Below are 20777 nucleotides of genomic sequence, written 5' to 3' on the forward strand. Positions count from 1 at the left end.
AGATTTTTCTTTGTGATGGGAAGATAATAGAGAAAACACCTAGTTAGACTTTCTCTGAGTCCTGGATTCTCAAAAATGTTGATCTTTTGAATTAAATGTTGAAACCTGGGAGCAGATTGGCTGAATTCTTATTTGGTTCTTCAGATTTTATTCTTTTCAATAAGGCATTTTATGTGAGAAGATACTCTATTCTCTATTCCTCAACTATCAAGAACATGCAAGCCAAAACCTATATTTTTCCAGTTGTTTTTTTAACAAAACCAACAAAAAGCAGATAATGCTATGTGGCAATGGCTCAAGATCTAATGCTTGTACAATCACCTGAGTTTTCTGTTAGCCAAGACATGAAGCTTTAATGTGAGAATGATTTGCAAATAAGAAAAGCTTAGTTAGAAAAGGACGCTATAAAGATCAAGTCCATGAACTGCTTTTGTAGAGGAGGCCACATTCTCCTTTTTACAGGAAAGAAAGTGAAACAGATGGACCAAGTGGTTTGACAGAAGCAGAACGTTTTATTGTTGGAAAGGATTAGAGTTTAGGAATTTTAGTTTAGTGGCTTACACACACCCTTCTGACTAAGTACTTATTAATTTTTTTTAATAAGGATGTGGTTTGAGATGCCGAATTTCTTGAGGGGTTTTGTTGAGAGGTAGGGGAGATAGTCCTTCTTGACAATTTAATTCATATGTGCTTAATGCTGTGCTCTGGAAATGCAGCACAGACAAGGCTCCAAAGATGAGCTCCAGAAATCAATCTGCTGGGGAGAAGAATATCTGGGATTTGTTTGCCTTAGCAAAGTGAAATGTAGTCACAGATACGTGTTTGCATTCAGGCTTTCCAGTGACTGGAAGAGTTGTGGTGGAATCAAACCAGATTTTCATACCACTTCCCAGAGCAAGGGTGGGCCTCTTTTGGGACTGGCAAGAGAGAGAGGTTAACCAATTTCTTCTCTGTTGGTGAAGCTTTATGAAGTGTACTTTCTGTGGATGGTTCTTGTTCCCAGTGGATTTTTTTCTCCTTCAGCAGTCCGTGTCTGGCTCAGGGCCCTGGAGTGCAGCAAATCAGGTGGATGGAAGGGACGTGTCACCTGGCTGTTAGGCTAGTGCTTTAGGAAAAGCAGCCACAGCTTTACACAAACTATAGCATAGCTATTCAGGCTCTAGCCATAGAATGAAATGAAGGAAAAAATCCCCAGCAATTTCAGGCTTGTTAAGCTTGTTGGGGATTTCAAGTTAACGTATTTCGCAGCAAATGCCTCCTGTACCCACACAAATAATTAAGAAAGTTCTGAAGTCAGTTGCATTAATTACTCTGGAAACAAATTTTACTGAATACAAAATGAATCATTGCACCCTAAGTTAGATGGAGGTACTTCTTAGAATAAACTACTTTGCATCTTTTAGCTGTCAGCGTGCTCTTTAAATTGTGCTATTACTTGCTTGTATCAACCTGTCTACTGTTGTGTCCTTAAGTGCTCTGGAATTATGTTGCTTGCTCATAGCCTTACCCGTGTGTGTATACATAGATATACACACATGTGGCGTGTCTCCTGTTTGGAAGTAGAGCTAGAGCCTGCAGCCCAGCTTGTCTTCATTGCAGCTCACAGTCTCTGTGTTCTGCTTCCCTGTTGTCTTGGTTCAAGATCTTTCCCTCCCTGCCCTTCAGAGTCCTGTCCTGAGAATTGCGACCAAACTGCTGAGAGAGGGAGGGAGGGAGTATTTGGATGAGTACTGCAGTGGAGTTGTCGAAACTGAGGTGGCCCTGGGGAGAGAAATCCCAACGCCTGTATTGTGTCACTTATGGTAAGACAGATGAAGGGGCAGGTCCTCCTTTTCGCTAAGCAGACTGCCATGGATATATCAGAAAATAGTTGAAACCTGAAGCTCCATTAAGACCTTAAGCAGAAAAAATTCTGATACAAAATCTAGTTGTAGTGCTGAGAATCTGTTATTGCTGGGTGGAGGGGTGAGCAGGAGATGCTGGGCTGAGTGCAAAGCAGACTGCATTCTGCACTGAGCAGATCATCCTCTCTAACCATGGTTTTACTATGGCTTTCTGGCTTGCTCTTCTGAAAACTCTGCCTTTTCAGGAAAGGTGGCTCTGCACCAACTGTGTCTTTGCTGCAAGGGCAGCCTCTGGAAGTGCAGATGCTGTTACTGAGCCTGCTCCTGCTGTCCCTTTCTCCTTCCCTGAGATCTCCTGGCACTGCTGTAGCCTGGTGGACCAAGATCCAGTCTCAAACTGCCTCCAGTGCATGGCCAGTCCTCTCATCCCAGTACTTTTCCGTCCCTATAAGCAGTTCCAGTGATTTATGTGGCTTAGTGGAAGTTGTCCTCTGTTACCTTTCTCTTCCCCTCCACGCTCTGCACAGCAGTGCCTTGTGTTTTAGCCCAAGGCTATGAGCCTCCCTATGCAGCTTTCCTCACAGTTTCTGAGTCCTGGCTCAATCTGCTGCATTGGTGTTGGCCGTTTCCCAGCATTGCTAGTGCTGACTGTGTCGCTTATTTATCCCACTGGACATTGTTAAAATAAAACTTCAGTGTAATTTTTAGGCTATTTGGTAGATGAGTGCTGTTTTTACCTAAGCTGTCATAGTTTCACTGATATTTGGAGAGTTAAATGAAGGTAACAGTCCTTTCTACGTTCTGTCAAGTACTGAAGTCCTACCTGAAACCTACCCTTAGACAGCTTTGCACTTTGAACATTTCTCTTTGGAATGTTTTGGGTTTTTTTTTCCCTTGATGAGCGTCTGTTTCCATATTCATACTGTTGGTGTTAGCTCTCCTGTTCACCTGAATCACCCCTTCTGCTCTTGTGTCTCACAGCTCCTTGTTAGAGTGGGGGATGAGGATGGGGAAGGAGATTGGTCGTTAAATCTCTTCCTGTCCTTCAGCTGGCAGGAAGATGGTGATTTATCCTGTCAGCTTTCACTTGGAGCATTTCTAGATTCCAGATGCGTGTTCTCAGCATTCCCAGATTGGCTCTACTTTCTTGGAAGCAGAAGCTGTAGGGGAATGCAAGAGACTTCCAATTTTAGTGGCACAAGAGCTATATAAATGCAGCTATACCATTGCTGGGCCAAGCTGGATATCCAGCTGCACTGCATCATGTGGCTTTATGAGCCTGTGTCTCCACCAGCTCATGAGTCTCTGTTTCTGATCTGTTTCTTGGTGTCGGCACGCACATCTTTGCAGATGTGTGAGCTCAGGGGTCCTGCCCGAGACGGTTGTAATTCTTTATCTTGCCATTTGAAGCACTGGCTCTTGAACTGTGATTGGCAGGGAGCCAGCAGCCATGTGGTGAAGGGCATATTGCCCAATGCTGAATTCTCTTCACTGACTCCATTTGGAGTCATATCTAAGTTTTGAACGTGCCAAAGTTTTGGATGGACTAGCCTGTTCTTCCAAGTGCTTTGAAGCACTCTCACCAGAAACAAGTGAGCAACTGTGATCCTTAAACTACAAGGGAGGATTTTAAACTTTCTTCTTACCAACCCCATGAAATAAACTCTCCAGCAGGAATTTTTGTAGGAAGGTGTGCTTAGAATGTGATCAGCAACATGAGCAAACCCAAAAGGGTAATGAAGGAGTGACTTAAGACATAATAGCATTAATGAAGAGATTAGATCTTCTAGATCAGTAGTAGCTATTTCAGAAATCCTAGTCCACCAGTTTCTGATAAAACTTTACATATGTAATCTTGCTTTCTTTGGCTCCCAGGGCTATCCTGGGTTGCTTATATGTTACACTATAAAGTTAGGCATGTGGTATTTTTAATAAATGCTTGTTTCTGTATCTTGGTCTAATGAAGAGATGTTTCAGGATAAGCTGAACATTGCAAAACCTTATTTCAGTGTTTATTTTTCCTCAAATCGTGTTAGAAAATGACAGGTTGCACAGCAGCTAAAGCAGGGCTGTCAAAGGAAGCTATCTAGATATTAACTGATGAAATTTTAACTAAGCTTTTCATCATAGAGCTGTTTTGTCAGTCAGGTCCCTGCTTATGCATGCATTTGAAGAGTGGCATTAAACTAACTGGTCTCCTTGAGTTAAAACTTACATAGGTATTTTAGCCTGCTGTCCCATAGTTTTGTACTATAAAATTTGCAAATATCAATGCAGAATGGCATGATGATTAAATCCACTGTAAATTACTTGTTTTAAATAAATGTGTGCCATATAGGTAGTAGAAATTCATACCACATTGCTAAACTTGAAATCTTAACTCTAGCTTTTTTCTTCCTGTAAAGCCTACTAAATGTTGTTAGGTACCTGAGGATCATGGATTGTTTTTCAGTAATATTGGCTTCAGATTTCTTCTAAAGGGAGAAATTAATATGCTGCATCTAATTACTAACAGAGTAAAATGTCTGGATGGTCCCTGGCAACCACTGGAGTAATAAAATTCTTCCCTGAGCACAGGTTTAGAGCATCCTCTCTGAGTGCTGTACATGACTTAATGTTGAAATTCTTTCTATTTCAGCATGTACACCTAAAGCAATGTGTTTACAGAGGCACAAAGACTTACTTGTACAGATGCTCAAGTTTTGAGGTCCAAAGGAAGTGGGCAGCTCCAGGGAAGGCACTACTGGTGTACATGCTGGTTGTGTAAGCATCGCGGTACACACCTGGAACACTCAGGCACAACTGCTTGGTTTTAACTTTTGAGAGAATCTTTTCTGAATGTATTTGATAGAAACAAGCATAGAGGTTTCTAGCATAAATAGTTAAAACATCTACTAAATTCCTCCAATTTTGTCATCTTCTCTGAAAAGCAGGTTCATATTGAAAAGATTGCTCCTCCTAGAGAGAAGGCAAGCATTAAGTGTTTATAGATAAAAAAGATACAGACCTTTACCACGTTAAGGGATCAGAGAACTGTGTGTTTTGCTGTATTTCTGTGACTAATTGAAAGGTAATGCATTAGAAGGGAAGTGGGAGGCAGAGGACAAAAGAAAGGAAGAGGAAGACTATAGTGTGCAAGTCAAAACCACAAGCTGTACTACTTTGCTGCCGCAGGCATGGAAGGAGAGGGCACGTACATTAGCTGAGATGGAATAAAGCCTTGAGACAAAACTGTTTATAACTTGTGTGTTATCACACCTCAGCCTGTCAGCCGTGGAGGTTAGTGTTTCATTTTGCCTTGCTCAGTTTTACTAAAACTACAATGTTGCCCTGTGTTGTGGTTGTGCTCTGCCAGGTGTCATGTGTTGTCATAAACTGCTTTTGTAGCTCTGCTGCTGGGACAGGTGGAAAGCATGTGTGTCTCTGCTGGTGTAGTGTGTCTTAGTGGGATGTGATAATGTAATAGCTTTTGTTTGCATGTATTCTTTGTACTCATGCTTGCAGAAGCTGATATGGGACATCCAAGTGAAAGGGCTTTTTCCCATTAGAAGGGAAGTACAGTAACTGGAAAAAGGATAATTCCTTCAGTGAAGATTGAATCTAACCCATATCTGAATTTAAACTGCTTTTGAGAATTAAAACTTCATTTAGTCAGGGTTTGTATGTGCTATCAACAGGCATATTTTAGAGAAGATGACCTTGGTTTGCTGTGGGTCACAATGTTTACTCCTATGTGTAAATTGTGGCCTGTTGATCAGACAGGAAGCTTTTGTGTTGAAAGCTTCCTGTCATGTCCTCATTCATGTGAAAATGAAGCTGCTTGCTGTTACAATCCTTTCTGGCACATCTTCTTACCTGTGTCCCAAGGCTTACAAGCCAACAGGTTGAAGGAACTGCACTGCAGACATTTGAAAGAGACTGCAGCACTCTTTGTAAAGGATGCTGCTCTATCCAGGCAGATGTTTGGCCTGAAAAAACAAGGTTGGGACTCTGGGCTGTTGCTCCAAAGAAAGTGGTGAGAGAGTTAAGTGGAAAGGAATTTTTAGAAGAGGAATACTTCTTGTGCTCAGGCCAGCAGACCTATGCTTAAAACATATGGTTTATGTGTGAAGGAAGGTCACACTGAAGGCAGATCGAATGCAGGGAAAGGTCTGAAGCAAGTCGTCCAAGATCTAGATAAAGGTATGTGCATCCAGTGCTGATGCAAACTGGCAGATGTGGGATGACCACATACGCACCTTAACAAGCATGACCTATATCACATGATTCTGTGATAATTAGAGAGTGACCATGCTGACTGTGCCCAGTCTCCTCACCTTACAGCAAGATAAAAAACAAACCAAGCCCTTTTTTGTCTCTTTAATCATCCAAGGGAGCACCGGCTGTCCTGCCTATAGAGCCTGCTTAAAATAAATCCAGGTTGGTATGTCTGACATCAGCTAATCAACAGATCTGCTCTTGCATGTGTCCACTCCTTTAAGTCCTCCTCAGTCTGCATGTTTACTCCTGGGGGAAGGAAAGTTGCAGGTTTGTGGGTTATGCACAAGTCCTGCTGGACCTGCTGCAGCAGATTCATTGAACATTATCTTGTGGAAGCCCTGTTTCTCTCTTGGCCAGGTATGGGTTTCTCTGTACCTAGGAAAACAAGGGGACCTGCTTTGGGTGTAGAGGCATGTGATGGATTTGCTGCATTTCAGATGACTTATTTTATTACCTGTTTTTCATTTGCTCAGTAAGGACTCTGAACTCTACATGAAAAAGTCTGTTGGATAGTGATGGCATAGAGAACTTGGCAAAATCAAAGCATTTACAACATCTGTATCTTTGAAGTGCCTGTTTAATAGTGCCATTGTCATGCCAGTTGGAGGCAACACTTCTCTTTGCAATTGAAAGGCTCAGCAGAGCTAGCTGATAAGCACTGGTGCCCTGCTGGGAAATTGACCCTTTGAACTGGGAAGAATCTCTGCAGATAAGCAAGTAATGGAATTTTTATCAGGTCTTGCTTTTTATTGTAGCTTGTTTAGGGTTGTCAGGCTTTCTATGTAGCAAAAGTGTTTTCTCCCTAGTCTAGTAGGTGAGGGGATAATGTAACATTCACAAGCTAAAGATGCTGCTTCCAGGCTTGGAAGGGATAGCCATGCCATGGTCTCACAGAATAGAAAAGATACAATGACAGTATAACTTAAATAACAAACATATGTTGATTTAAGTGCCAAACTTGCTGAGCTACCTAACCTCCCAAGGGAGAGGTGTTTTGAGAATACTCTTAGAATCTTCATAGGACAGATGTAAAGTTTTTTCACTGTTTCCTTTATTTTTTTTTTAAAGCCAGGAAATTTATTTAATAAGCTTCCATTTTAATTTTGCAATAGAAATAAACTGAAATAAACTAAATTAAATAAATTTCTCTGCCTTAAACCTCATAGAAACATTTGTTTCTACAACGTAACAGTACTTGAAAGCAAAGCACTGTTAAACGCTGGGCTTTTTCTGTGAGGGTGAGAATCTGCTTTAATTTAAAGCAAGGATTGAGCTTTTCAAGTCTTTTCTTTCTAAGCCATAAAAACTGAACCATTAGACTTCTTGTCTCAAATCACAGTAACAAAAAAGTAATGAGAAGGAAACTAAAATTCAGACTTGACCTGGTTTTGAGTCGTGTTGTGTCCCTGTCCTGAACTGTTGATCTTTCCAGTCTGACCATTCCAGGAAAGCAGTGTGGGTCTTGTGGAAGGGCTGCTGTTGTCTGTGGGGTGTTTGAGTCAGCTTTGCACGGTCTGGGCTGGGATGTTGCATGTTCAGCCTGTGCAATCTGTTTAGCAAAGCAGCCATTTCTGGGAGCCTGCACATCCAATACAGATGGTTTGAGTTGTGAAGTTTGAGACAATAGCAGAGAAGAGATAACTCTATTAAAGATGTCAATTTGAACAAATCCATCTCGTGGATGACCTACAGATCAGAAGAAGGCTCTAAGGGAGAACACAGCAAAGTGATGTTGGAAGCTGCTGCCATTGCAGTGGGGGACGGGATGTGTTGCTCTGAGTACAAATTAATCAAGTTCAGGCTGACATTCCTTCGTGTCAGGTTTCCCCTTTGGTCTCCCTAAGACACTGCTGCAGTGAAAAACCTTTCTCTCCAAGTAGTTTTATTCCACTTAATTGCTCTTTAAAATGTGCTTTATTCCTTGCTAATGATGTAGCACTGCTGTGCTATATTAATGAATTTGTAATTTAAAGAAGGGGGGGCAGGGGCTGACATATGGCAAATACATGCTTTAGTTCTGGTAAGCACATGATTTTGAAGATAAACAAAGCTGTTTCCTTATCCTCAGCATGTACTTTTTTTTGTTTTGCTGATAATGAGAAAAAAATTAACAGTGTTAAACTTGATTGAAAACAGCAGTATCTTCTGAAGTTAATATCTGTGTGAATGACATTGAAAGTCCCTTTGCTTTTTTGCGTTAACTCTAGGGTTCTTTTGTAAGTGTAATATACATTAAAAAATCATCCAAACTCAAAAAATGAGTTTCACATTTCTCTGATTTTGTTTTCAGTCTAGTAACAATGGTCTCTCTGCATTTCTTCTCAAATGTATATAACTAAAAGCTATTTTTATTAAAAATTGGATTCTAGCAAAAAGTTTCCAAAGGATGGAGGAGTTTCTGAAAGCATTTTATAACGTAGATGTTTTGCATTGAAATTTATAATTGCTTCCAGCACTCAGGCTGGAGTAAATCATAGTTCCAAAATTTATTTTTATAGGGACATGTTTTAAAGACATGTAGATGCGGCACTTGGGGGACATGGTTTAGTGGTGGACTTGGCAGTGTTACATTGACGGTTGGACTTGATGATTTTAAAGGTGTTTTCCAATCTAAATTATTCTGTTATTCTAAGGAAACTTATGTAAGCCTAAAAATTGTGGGAAGGCAGCGGTTACACTGCTATTCCACATTTTATCCATGTTTATTAAAGTCAGTGGAAGACTTCTCAAAAGCCAGCACTATTACCTATCAGGGCAGTGTTTCATTTAGCAGTAACTGGTCCTCTGACCCTGAGACCAGATGTTAGAATGTCCAAATCCATTGCCCTTGCCCATCGTTTCCCTGCACCACACATGTGCCCTTTCCACAGACATTGCTCTGTAGTGGATTGTCTTTCTTCACATTCGGCATGTCTGAAATACTCATCGGGGAGCTGAGTGGGTGTTGTTGCATGTGTTGGGGTGCTACATGGAAGCATGGGCTCAAAGACTCTCTGGGGTGGCACTGGAGGACTGTGGAGGGAGGGTGGAGAAACCCAAGCCCAAGCCTTTCCTGGCCCACATGGTAGGAACAGCCCATGGCCTTTCCTGCATCCCACTCACTGCCCAGTAGTGCTAGTTACTCAAAACTAACCCGTGAAGTGTAACACCAGTGGAAGGGTGCAAGTGACTGCAGGCTGGGGCTTGCACTTAGGCCCTGTTCCTGTTTAAGTTGCTAGTGCAGAGATGGTTGGAGTGTCCTTTCCTTTAAAGGAGGGCCAGGGTACTCTAAGTGCTGATATTTGGGGTGCTGGGGGTATTTGACACTGTGCAGGCTGCAGCTGCACCGAAAGCTCATGGCCTTTGTCTCACTGGTCCTCCCAGACTGTGCTCTGACATGAGTGTTGTCCAGTGCCTCCTGGGCTGGGGGCTGAAGGCTTCCAGCAGAGGTGCACAGCCTGACCTGCCCACCCAGTCTGCCCCTGGGGGCTTCCTTTTTGGTGGCTGCCTGTCTCCAGGGAGACAGTGGGCCAGGAGTCCCCAGAACATCACTCTGCACCTACAAGATACAGGTGCAGCTAGTTTATTCTGCATATGAAGTACATGAGAAGTTAATTTAAGGTGTAAAAAGAGGAGCTGGGTTGAAGAAATGCTATGATGGGTACCCTTCCTGAGACTGAACTGTGATCAGTGGTCTGTCCAGAAAAGAAGTTTGGCAGGGCTTCCTTGCAGTAGTGTTGCAGAGGTAGCATCATCTCTAATCTGTTCTCAGTTTGTAAGATAACACCCCTTTTAATATAAAGCCCAGCCTCTGAAGTGCCTTCTCTCTGCCAAATCTGCAAAATGTCTTTGTGCCCTTGAGTTGTGGGAGGAAAAAAGAAGAGAACATGCTATTTGGGGTCATCCTGTGATTTTTTCTCTCCTTTATCTTTTGAAATAGAGAAGCGATCTATCCCTTCTTAGCTGTTTCCATGGACTGAGCTGCAGATGTAAATTTTTTTAACCCCTTGTTATTTATGCTGTGATGTTCTCCTACAAATTTGCTGCATTGTGAACAGCACAGTGGATTATTTTATATTTCTTCATAATTCTGATTAATGATGTCTGATTTCTTCTAACACCTCTCACACAAGGGTTTTATCTCTGCTCTTTGAAGCAGACATACACCTATGATAGCAATTAGATAAACTTCAGGGACTGAACTTGGTGTGCTCCTCCCAGAGGGTTTCTCCTCAGGGTGCGTAAGTGACAGAGCTCCATGCAGATCAAAATATGTTATTTAGTTGGAAAAGTGGATTCTATTGCTGCACTGGTCTTCTAGATAAAAGATGTGTATGATGAAACCTTTACTAATCAAAGGGCAAAGTTCCAGTCATTCAGAACAAACCAAGCTAATTGTTGCCAGTATTTCATGTACGCTCCTTTGCAGGTGGAGGCAGCAGCACTTTCAACATTCTTATATTGTTACTCCTTATGGTGAAACATGTTTTCTAGTAACATAACCAGAGTTTGAACAGTGTGACATTAATTTCTCTATTATTGTGAAAAGCTTTTCTTTGCTTTCATTTAACTCCATCAAAGTAGCAAAATGTTGATGATACAGTGATGCACTATTTCACAGTATTGTCAAAGCAGCTGTCAAATAAGTAATGAATCTGTGCGAGGAAAGGGTAGTATCAGCCCATCTTTCAGATGAGGAAAGCTGATAAAAAATTCTGGTGATGTATTAGGAGTCACAGGAAGTCAATACTTACCTTGATCTATATTTGATGAGTTTGGTTTATATAGGGTATTCTGTTCTCATAACTGTTATGCCTTTCTTTAAATGTTCTGTACAGGTCTGATGATACAGAAACTTCATTCTTTCTCATTGATTAGAACTGTAAGGGTAATACATAAGTATCTTCCTGGAAAATGTGACAAGGTATTACTATTTGGCAGTGGGTACAATTTCTGCTGCTTAGGGTAACTAAGAAAATATACAGCTCTGCTTGGGGTAGTCAGCATTGTCCCAAAATGAAAGCCCACTGTTCAAGGGATTCAGTCATTCCCAGGACAGCCCATGTGCTTAATTATTGCCTTGGTGTTCAGAGCAGAGACTGGCTTTCTAAACTGTGGGGTTTGCTTTGGGTTCTCATTAAATGCTGTATGCTGTAGTGTGACACACGGTATGCCCTGCAGTGTGTCATGTGCTGTGATGCTAATCAACATTCAATACCAAAGGAGGAGAGCAGCTGCTCCACAGTCAGCATGTCTGAACAGTCCTGCACTCAGCAGGGTATCACTTAATTCGTGCTAATGGATAAAAAACTGGCCTCCTAACACTTGTGTAAATGAGACTAATGATCAGGGAAAAAAATGCAAACTAGTTTTCATTTATTCATAGAGATACATGTAATTAGAGGTAATAGCTGGCTCAAAAAACTTGCTCTCCAGCTTTTATTTGTTGATAATACAAAATGTGAATGACTTGTTCCACTGTTTCTCTCTTGTGAAGTTATTAACTTCACACAGGACTTGAAATATGTATGCTCTTAAATTCTCATTGAGAGAGTAACAAGACTTAATGGCAAAAAGCTACAGATAATTGCATCTTGTAAACTTACCTCAGTCATTTTCAGCGTGGTAACGGGTCTCTACTGTAAAGCCACTGCTGGCAGGATCAGCATATTGCTTCAGGTTTTTGACCTTTTTCCATTAGCTCCACTGGCTTCTGTGGATTAGAGAAATCAAGAGGCAACTTGTCCATTGCAGTGATGGCAGCTGAGTAATAAGGTCACAATTAGGTACAAAAGTCTTATTTTGGCATCTAAGCTGTAGAGTACTAACTGCCCTCTTCCATTTCTCCAGCATTGTTCATTTTCATCATTCAGGAAGTCTGACATTCCATTCACAGGTGTGTTGTATCATACATGTCTTGAAGGATCAATCAGTCACATTGTGACATAGTCTAATGGTATCAAGCAGAAGTTGATCTACCTGAAATTTTAATAAGTCATCATCTTGGGTTTTAATAAGTCATCATCAGTTGGGTTTGCTAAGAAGTGCTGAGTGCATGCTTCTCACCCTGCTCTACACACTGGTTTTGACTGTGCAGACTTCTCCAAGAACCTGTGTGATGTGCAGGGAAGAAGTAAATCCAGCCTTAATCCAATTTACAGGAGGAAGCTGATCAACACTTGAGGCTCTGCCAGTCTGGGTTTATGTGGGCATTCCTTATTTTCTGTAGCCTAATGATGTGTGAACTAGCTACATAAAATTCCATAAGAATGGGTTTCACTCCTGCTAAGCAGGCCCTCTCCGGACCTTTGCATAGCAACTAAGTCTTGAAAAATTTTAGTTTTTTTTTTTATCTGACCGGTACACCAAGAATTGATTGAAGAAGGACATTTTAAATCCAACTGTATAATGGCACCATGTTGGTTGTCAGCGTTCTCCATTCTTGATTCATCCATTTCTTAAAATGGAAGCTGTAGCCAGTTTAGCTAGATGGTCTTTTCAAACCTTTTCTCTTTTTTCTTGTTCTCTTTTCTTTGATGTGCCCATTAGGCACATCTGTTAAGTTCCTCTTTCTGTGCATGGAGCTTACGCAGCAGTCTGAAGGTGTGTGTGTGATATCTGCTGATGAAGGCAAATCGTCCAAACCTAAAAAGTGATTCTTGCCCAAATCCCCACCCTCCTCTTCATTGGAAAAAGCGGTTCTTGCTTAAAAAGTTGTTGGGAGATTCAGTGTACCTTCAGAAGACTCGGGTTCTTGTTATCAGGTGGAAGTGCAGTCCAGGCCAGCTGTCAATTGCTTTTACAAAAACACTATTATTATCACTGAATTATCACTGACTCACTAGTTCTGCATATCAGAGAAGCATTAAGAAGGGGTACTGCTGCAGAGAAGGTAGCTGCTGACTGAGGAGGGAGGGTTGTGTGTGTAACAGAAAAATCCAAAGATTACATTAAGATGGAGAGTCATGTGTATATGGCCATTGTGAAACATTGATTCTCATTTTTCCTCTGCTTACTGATTGTCTGAGAGTTGATCTTGTCCTAGCAATAATTTTTGTAGACAAGAAAGCAGCTTGAGAAAATATGCAAGTATAAAGGGACTAAATTATTGAAAACATAAAATAATACTAAACATACATTAATATTCTCAGGACTTTTTAAATAGACTCTACATGTGATGAGTGCCATTTTTCAGACCTGTAAAAACACCATGTCTTGACAAATCACCTGTCATACATATCTGAAGTAGCAGATATGAGAAGCAGCTCTGATATTCACAGGTTTTACTTAACAAAAACCTGGTTTGTTGAAATTTGAGTTTGTATTGCTACCTCAAATATATGCTTTCAAAACGTATTTTAAAAACAATAAAATATTATGTAGTGGAGGATTGGATGCTTTTCTCCTGTCTCCTGCTGAAAGTGGTTGAACTTTTTTCAGAAACTGCAGAATTTCAGAAATTGATCTTGAACTGTCTTTGTGCAAGTGGCCTGACACTTGAGTAGATTAGCTCAGCCTCTGTTATTGGAACTGGTAGCAATGGTAAAATGGTTCACTTCATAGTGGCTGAATATAAATAAATTTTAAAAAATGGGGGTGAAAATTGCCAATTCTAGAAGCATGCATTGCATATGGCCATAGATTGCATTAGCACTTATTCACTTCCATTAAATTCTGGTACTTTTTTTCAAAGCTAGGCGTTACTATTGCAAGGCTATGCACCTGAAGGAATTCATCCTCCTGGGCTAGCTGCTAAGAAAAGCCAGGATGTGCTGGCAAGCCCAGGTGGGTGTAGCTTAAGCTCACCCCTTGTACTCAGACAGTATCTGAGTATCAGGTGTCAGGTATTGTCAAGCTGTTGCTATTTCAGCAGCTGACAGTGCTGTGAGGGCTTAGGGATCAATGGATGCTGCACAAAAGTCACTCATGTCAAGGGTACCAATTGAGTGTCTTAAAACAATTTCCTTTGTACTGTTTGCTTCTTACATAAAAATTTTCAGTACCATAAATAATAAAAAATACTTTGATCCTAAAATATCCTTATATATTAAGAGTCTACAAATATTTCTGTAAACACAGGTTGTGTTGGAGTTGTGTACATATGTGTTGGAGGCTCCAGAATTTTCTGTAGTAGTGTCATGTTGATGAGATGAAGCTTGCTATTTAGGGGATTTAAACTGATTTTCCCTGTTGTAGCTACAATTAATTATCTTGCCAGTTGGTGTGGACAGGATAATGACTTCTAGCTAAGAAATATAATTAACTAGATTTCTATTTGAATATTTGTTTAACTACAATCTTCAATATTATCCTACTGAACAAATAGATATATTGCATCTTGAACAGACACTGCCTGCCCACTTGGCCTTAAAATTCCAGTGCAGTGGAGATGAAGAGAGGGAAAGAAGCACTTCTATATTTCCAACCACCCAACCGTAAGCATCTGTGGAGAAGGGAATACTATTTCATAGTATCATCATAGAATCACAGAATGGTTTGGGTTGGAAGGAACCTTCAAGATCATCTAGTTCCAACCCCCCTGCCATGGGCAGGAACACCTCCCAGTAGACCAGGCTGCTGAAAGCCCCATCCAGCCTGGCCTTCAACACTCCCAGGGATGGGGTGTATCAAGCCATTGCAGCTCTTTGTGTGCCACTGTCCAGCCAATTTCTTATCCTTTCAGATGCCTGTGGGTGGTGACTCTGCTAGGTCTGAGGTTTTTATTGAACTAGCACTTCTTGCCTAATCTTTCTGCTCGGTTTATACCTGAGTATCCATAATCACAAGAGTATTTGGCATGCACCTGGGAAAAGTGCTCTTGAAGCCGTCTTCCTGACCACCTTTTGATGTGGCTTGGATGTGTCAGTGTAGTTATGATAGCTAGCTGCTGACCAGGAGTGGGACCATCCCTCTCGGTGTTCCTCCTGTTCCATTCCTAACACTGACAGCCGGACTCAACTCATCCTGCATTAAACCAGTTCTGGGAGCTAAACCAGCAGAGGAAAAACTAATCATGCTTACAGGAGAGAAAAACAAAAAAAAAAAAAAGGAGAGGGGAGAAAGAAAAGTATGTAACCTCTAGATCAGCATTTTTCACTCTGTTAAGCAGAAAGCCTCTTTGGGTTTCCCAAAAAATGTGCTCAGTTGTCCCATTGCCCCCCACCCCCAGGAAAAACCATCCATCTTTACCCCACACCTTATTTTGTCATACATTCATGTTATGAGGTAAAGTTTGTACTAAGGGTAAAAGCCCCTTAACACTGATTTTTATTTGCCCAGACATGTAAATGGGGGATGGTTTGTTGCCCATTTTGGAGTAGTGGGGTACATTGCAGTGCTTCCATTGGGAACCAAGATATTTTTTTATTTTTTAATTTTTTACCAAAATGCCAGCATATGGAGTTTCACAGTGCATTTAAGAAAGACATGGGAGTAAAACCTTTGTGACTCTCATTGAAGGAACTTAATTTTCGTGGGTGACTTTGTTTCTTCCCTTTTTAAGAAATTTCAGTGTCAGAGAGCATAAGAGAAAGAGAAATACAAGTATCATTTCTATTTTAAGGCAACACATTGCAAAACTAAGTGTTAGTTCTCAAGTCAGGGTGTCATTTGGCTGCTGCCTAGCCCGCTCCAAGCCTTTTTAAGTGTGAGGAAAAAGAAACCTTACACAAATCAAACTACAGTAACAGTAGTGGCAGACTGGATAGAAGAACAGCAAACCTTTGGTGAGGTAGAACCCTGTCCACCTTTGTTTGCTGAGCAAGAAGTGAGAGGACTGTTCCCAGGCTCACCTGGCTCAGAGAATTATTTAGCCATTGATCTTTCTATGCAAAATACTGAAATACTTATCATATTTTGGTGATGCCTTTTGTTAGAGTTTCATGGTCTTCAGTCTTGGCAGCTCATCAATCAGTTAGTGTCTCTTGCAGCTGCTGTAATAAGGAAAGCTAATAAAGGTGTAATGTATCTCATTATGCACCTGACATTTTTGCATCCTTCTTGCTTCACTGTCTGCCTTGAGGTTGACCTGTGACATTAATTTGGTAAAATAAAATAATAGTTAATATAAGTATTGTCCTCTTCCTTGTATTTGTAGTGTGCTGTACATATAGCTTGTGGAAAACAGCAGTGTAGAACTGTATTATTTTTGTTATTATAGTATTAATGGGTGCCAGCTCTTGGGTTAAATGTCCCTTTGTCTCCATGTATGAATGTTGACCACAGCAGAAGACCCACAGAGTTCATACCATTACCTTTTTTAATCTAAACCAATTTAGATAAATGGTGAGGAGTTCTTCGAAGGCAAGGCCTGGGAGCAGAGCTTGACACAGAGAAGATGACATTCACCATCTGCACAGGCACAATGCTATATTTGGCACAGTACTTGACTGAAATTCCCTCAATAAGCACACAGCACATTATCACGAGCTCTGTGACACCTTCCCCACTGCATAATGGTGTTTGTGCTGGGGTGTTATTAAAAACCCAGGCGGCGATTCCAGCTGTGCCAGCCCCTGCCACTGGCAAAGCACTGCAGGCGCCCCTTGTTGCTGTGCACTTTGCTGTGCCTCCTGCAGCCTGGGAACAGGGCACTGTCTCTATCCAAGGGTGCTGGTGTGCTAGGGGAGCCCCACTCACACCCCACAGCTGCTGGTTGCAGTGGGCACCTGGGTGTTTTCTTGTGCCCTGTATGAATGTGGGCTGCACCGAGCCAATTATGATAAAATCAAAGATTGCTGTCTTCAGAGGAGCCTGTGGGGTTAAGAGTTTCCAGATACAGCAACAGACCTGTTGGTTCAGGAGCAAGTCCTAGCCCGATCTGACAAGGAAGGGCATTTTAATGAAATTTTAATTCTTTGCTGCTGAAGCAAAGTAGGATCGTGGTTTTAGAAGGTGTGTTGGTCTTCAACTCTGAGAGCATTAAGGAAAGGAAGTAAAATAAACCTCTTAGTCAAGCATTCCCAACACACAGCAGCTTATGCCAGCCAATCCTCAGGCTGTTTATAGCTGGTGTAGCTCTCCAAAGCAAGCAGTAGTCATTGTTTCCCACCTTGATGCCTGATTGCTTGATGCCTCAGCAGATCTATGTACCATTGACAGGTGAAAATAAAAATGAGCTATTATTATTATTTTTATTATAAGTTTAGTGCTACTTGATTGTTTCCTGATCTGTTACCTGATGTCAGTATTGCCATTGGGTGTATTGACTGAGGCAGGCAGAGAGAGGACAGGCTGTTAAGATGACTGGGAATCACAAAGCCTTGCTGGCCAAAAGTCATCTTATTCTTGTATTTTTAACTTGTTGCATTTCACACACACGGTTCCATTTAATCCCCGTATCTCTTTACTGCATGTCATCTCTTGTGTTTTACATGTATGTCTCCCACAGAGGTGCTTTTCTCTGGATCTTAAATGTTATCTAAATGTTATTTTAAAACATTATTTAAAGATTGGCAAAGAGTCAGACTTTGGAGCCTTGAGAAGTCGTGAGATGCTGCCTCCACACCCTTTCTCTGCAACCTCAAAAAAGAAAATAAGGAAGACGCCAGTCAGTGGCACAGCTCAGAGGCCTCAATACATTGGTAACACCCCTGTTTTGCCTCTGCTCCCAGCAGCACATGGTGATCCACTGTTGGTGCCAAACTCCCCGATTTGGGGGGGCAGGAGGAAGCAGGGTTGAACAGGGAGAAGTTTCACCTGTGCCTGTAAGTGCAGGGTGGCCTTTGCCTGGTGGCTCACTGGGGTCCTTCCAGGTTTGTGCTTCACTTCAAGGACATCCCATGTGTCGGGTGTCTCCTGGTGACTGTCAATAGTGATAAAATTGTGCAAACTGTTCCCATCTATGAAGGCATACTTCCACACTCATAACCTGTGAGAGGAAACCTAGGGCTGGGTTTGGCAAGGCACTTCAGTGCCTAGAGGTGCAGGTGGATGTCCATTGGGGGTTTCTGAATACACAAAGGCAAACATGCTTAAAGTGCTCTTGGAAGTCAGGCCATTTTTGAACACCAGCTAAGCAAGTGTGTGCAAACAGCTAGTTTTTCCAGCCTCACAGGAATCAGGCATGGTTTTTTCTTGTGCCAACACTGGCAGGTCTAGGGAATTAGATCGGTATTCTTCTGTGAGTTGGGTTTTCCAGTAGATCATTTCAGATCATGATGAAATTGCTTTCCTTATTCTGGTCTTTTTGTTCCCTTGGGGCATAGGCCCAGGGCCACAGGGGGTGGAAGAGACCTTGGTGCTGTAATGCATCCTAGAGTTCCCTATGCTGTAGCCTTCAGGCAGGACCATACATGGTCGAGTCATCGTCCCTAAAATTCCTGAAGGGCATACCTGTCTTCATCAGACATTGCTTTGACTTGTGCATAACCACTGCTTGGGGAGCAGTTCTGACTCCTGCTCCATGGACTCTTCCTGTGCTGTCAGATACAAGGAAAACCTTTCCTGCTTTATTTAAAAATACAAAGCCTGGGTTATTTGGGGGAGTTTTTTCATTGATTTCTCTGAAAGAATCATTACTGAATTTTTTGTTGTTGTTTTTGTTCTAGTTTCTGTTCACCTTTCTGCATGCTTTCACCTTTCATAGATGAATTGTGACTTTTTATTTTAAATTAACGCATGAGATGATACTTAATTAAATGTCTTAGGATGGAGGTGTTGATCATTAAAGGGTGATGATGTAGATGGTGAACTCCTCTGTTTATCCACAGAACTTGAGAAGTGGGTGTTGTGCCACTGTCCTACCTAGACAAGCTGCCTCTGAAACACAAGAGGTTAATTTGTTTTCTGCTGCTTGGTCTCTCTTCTGTGACTGCCAACAAAGGTAGCAATTACCAGTGTTATCTCAGGGGATATTCCCTGATCTGGCTAATTTGGGATGGGGAAACCACACTGACAACTCAGCAAATTTCTTACTGGCCAGAGAATATCCTTGGCCTGGTCAGTAGTACGAGAAAGTTGTTACCTAGACTGAATTTGTGCTACTACCTTAGGGCAAAAGGTTCCATATCCATTACAGGTCCCTTGAAGCATTTGGTTATTTGAAGGATTCACTCTTCCCAGACACAGTCAAGGATGATGTACATTCTGTAAAGGGCGAGTCACTTTGTGCCTTTTTAGCGTTTTGGTTTTGTTTTTTTTTTTAAGGCAACTTCTGTGGCATAGTTTGTGCTTCGCATAATGAGTATGTATGCTGTCATATTTACTGTGTGAAAATAAAGAAGAAATCATACCATTTTGTTCTTGTGGAAGCAGCTGAAATCAAAGGAGGTAGTTCAGGAATGACTTTCACAATTTGCAAATGCCTAAGGGGAGTTACGATAGCTGTTTCTTTAGCCTAACATTCAAGGGTACCTAGAATCGAGTGTTTGAGCTCTGAAACACAGCAATCTGAAATGAAAAAAAAAAGAAAAAAAAATAATGTTAAGATAACTGACTACCTGAAATAATTTGACAAGGGCTGTAGATGGATTAGATTAATTTAACAGAAGCTGCAGTGGGTTTTTCATTACTGGTACTTTTAAATCAAGATAAAATGTTTTGTTTACATAGACAGGAAATGTAGGAAGATCTTACGACCACATTAGTTCAGACTAGAAGATCACAATAGTTGCCTTTGGCCTGATAATGTATAAGTGCATTGTCCAGAACAATATAGTAGTTTCTGTGCTCAAGTCACAAAAGGCCAGGAAAAAAATAAGAGCCATGTATCCAGCCATCTCTGTACACCCTCTGACACTTCAGTGTCAAGGAAAGCATTAGCAAAATGGGGGACATCTTGATTTTCCAGCAAAGTAAGTGAACATATCTTCTTTGGCTTCAGTAGACTCTTGGTCACAAAACTTGACAAACTTATCTGCAGCCTATGAGCTGGTTGTGCTGCAGAAGTTCCCAAAGGAGAGTCTCATTTTTGCAATTTGCTGTGCAGAGGCATTGAGCCCTCAGTGTGGGGAAGCTGCTGAGAAAATGTCAGGCACTTCTGGAAAAGGAGTAGACAATATATGCAAATTGTTGGTATTTATTCAATCATGTAGTGGGGGAGAATAAACATTATTCCTGACATTTCCATTTTTGATTAATGATGAACGGAGCTGGCAGATGTTCAGCTGGCCGCCAGATGGGGTCTGCTCAGTCCAACAACCAGCATAGGAACAGTCTGGGTCTGAAAAAGCCAGCACTCACAAAAGCTCTGACAAAATCGCCGGTTTATCCAAGTGATACGCCAATTTTGACCTCAAAACGACCAAGCTGTTTAAGAATGGAGGCAGTACAACCAGAGAAACTGCTTGTGGAAGTGAGATGGGGTGTGGAAGGATGAGAGCTGGTTAGTTTGCTGGAGTTTAGCAGGTTTTTTCCTGCCGCAGGAGCCACAGACTGCAGCTTTGATTCCCTGTGGCTGCGCGGGCCCTTCTGCATTCCGCCGCGGTTCCAGGTGTAATGGTCGTGTCTCTGGGCACATCTCCTGCCTTGGTCTGGGGACCGGCTGTAGTAGCGTCCTTGGCCCAGGATGGGCTGTGCCTCCCGGGATCAGCTAGCCCGGCGCTGGTCCTGGTCCCTGGGCCGGACTGGCTGCCTGCTCCTAGCGGTGGGGAACCAGCCCACAGGAGGAGTTGTGGAGGCTTCTCCCGGCTCGCCATGAGACCGTGCCGAGGGCAGCCCCTGGGGAGGGGGTGCCAGGCTGAGGACAAGGACGCT

The 20777-nt window shown here is 41.9% G+C and overlaps 1 protein-coding gene across 1 annotated transcript in view; it reads left to right on the top strand.

Moving 5' to 3' along the window:
* PRICKLE1 (prickle planar cell polarity protein 1) overlaps positions 1 to 20777 on the top strand; it is a 65401-nt gene that overhangs the window by 28406 nt on the left and 16218 nt on the right. The gene's annotated exons all lie outside the window — the stretch shown is intronic.

The sequence above is a fragment of the Pseudopodoces humilis genome, chromosome 5 (assembly GCF_049639895.1).
Source record: "Pseudopodoces humilis isolate 2021_Gansu_Grassland_sample_001 chromosome 5, ASM4963989v1, whole genome shotgun sequence".
Taxonomy (NCBI): domain Eukaryota; kingdom Metazoa; phylum Chordata; class Aves; order Passeriformes; family Paridae; genus Pseudopodoces; species Pseudopodoces humilis.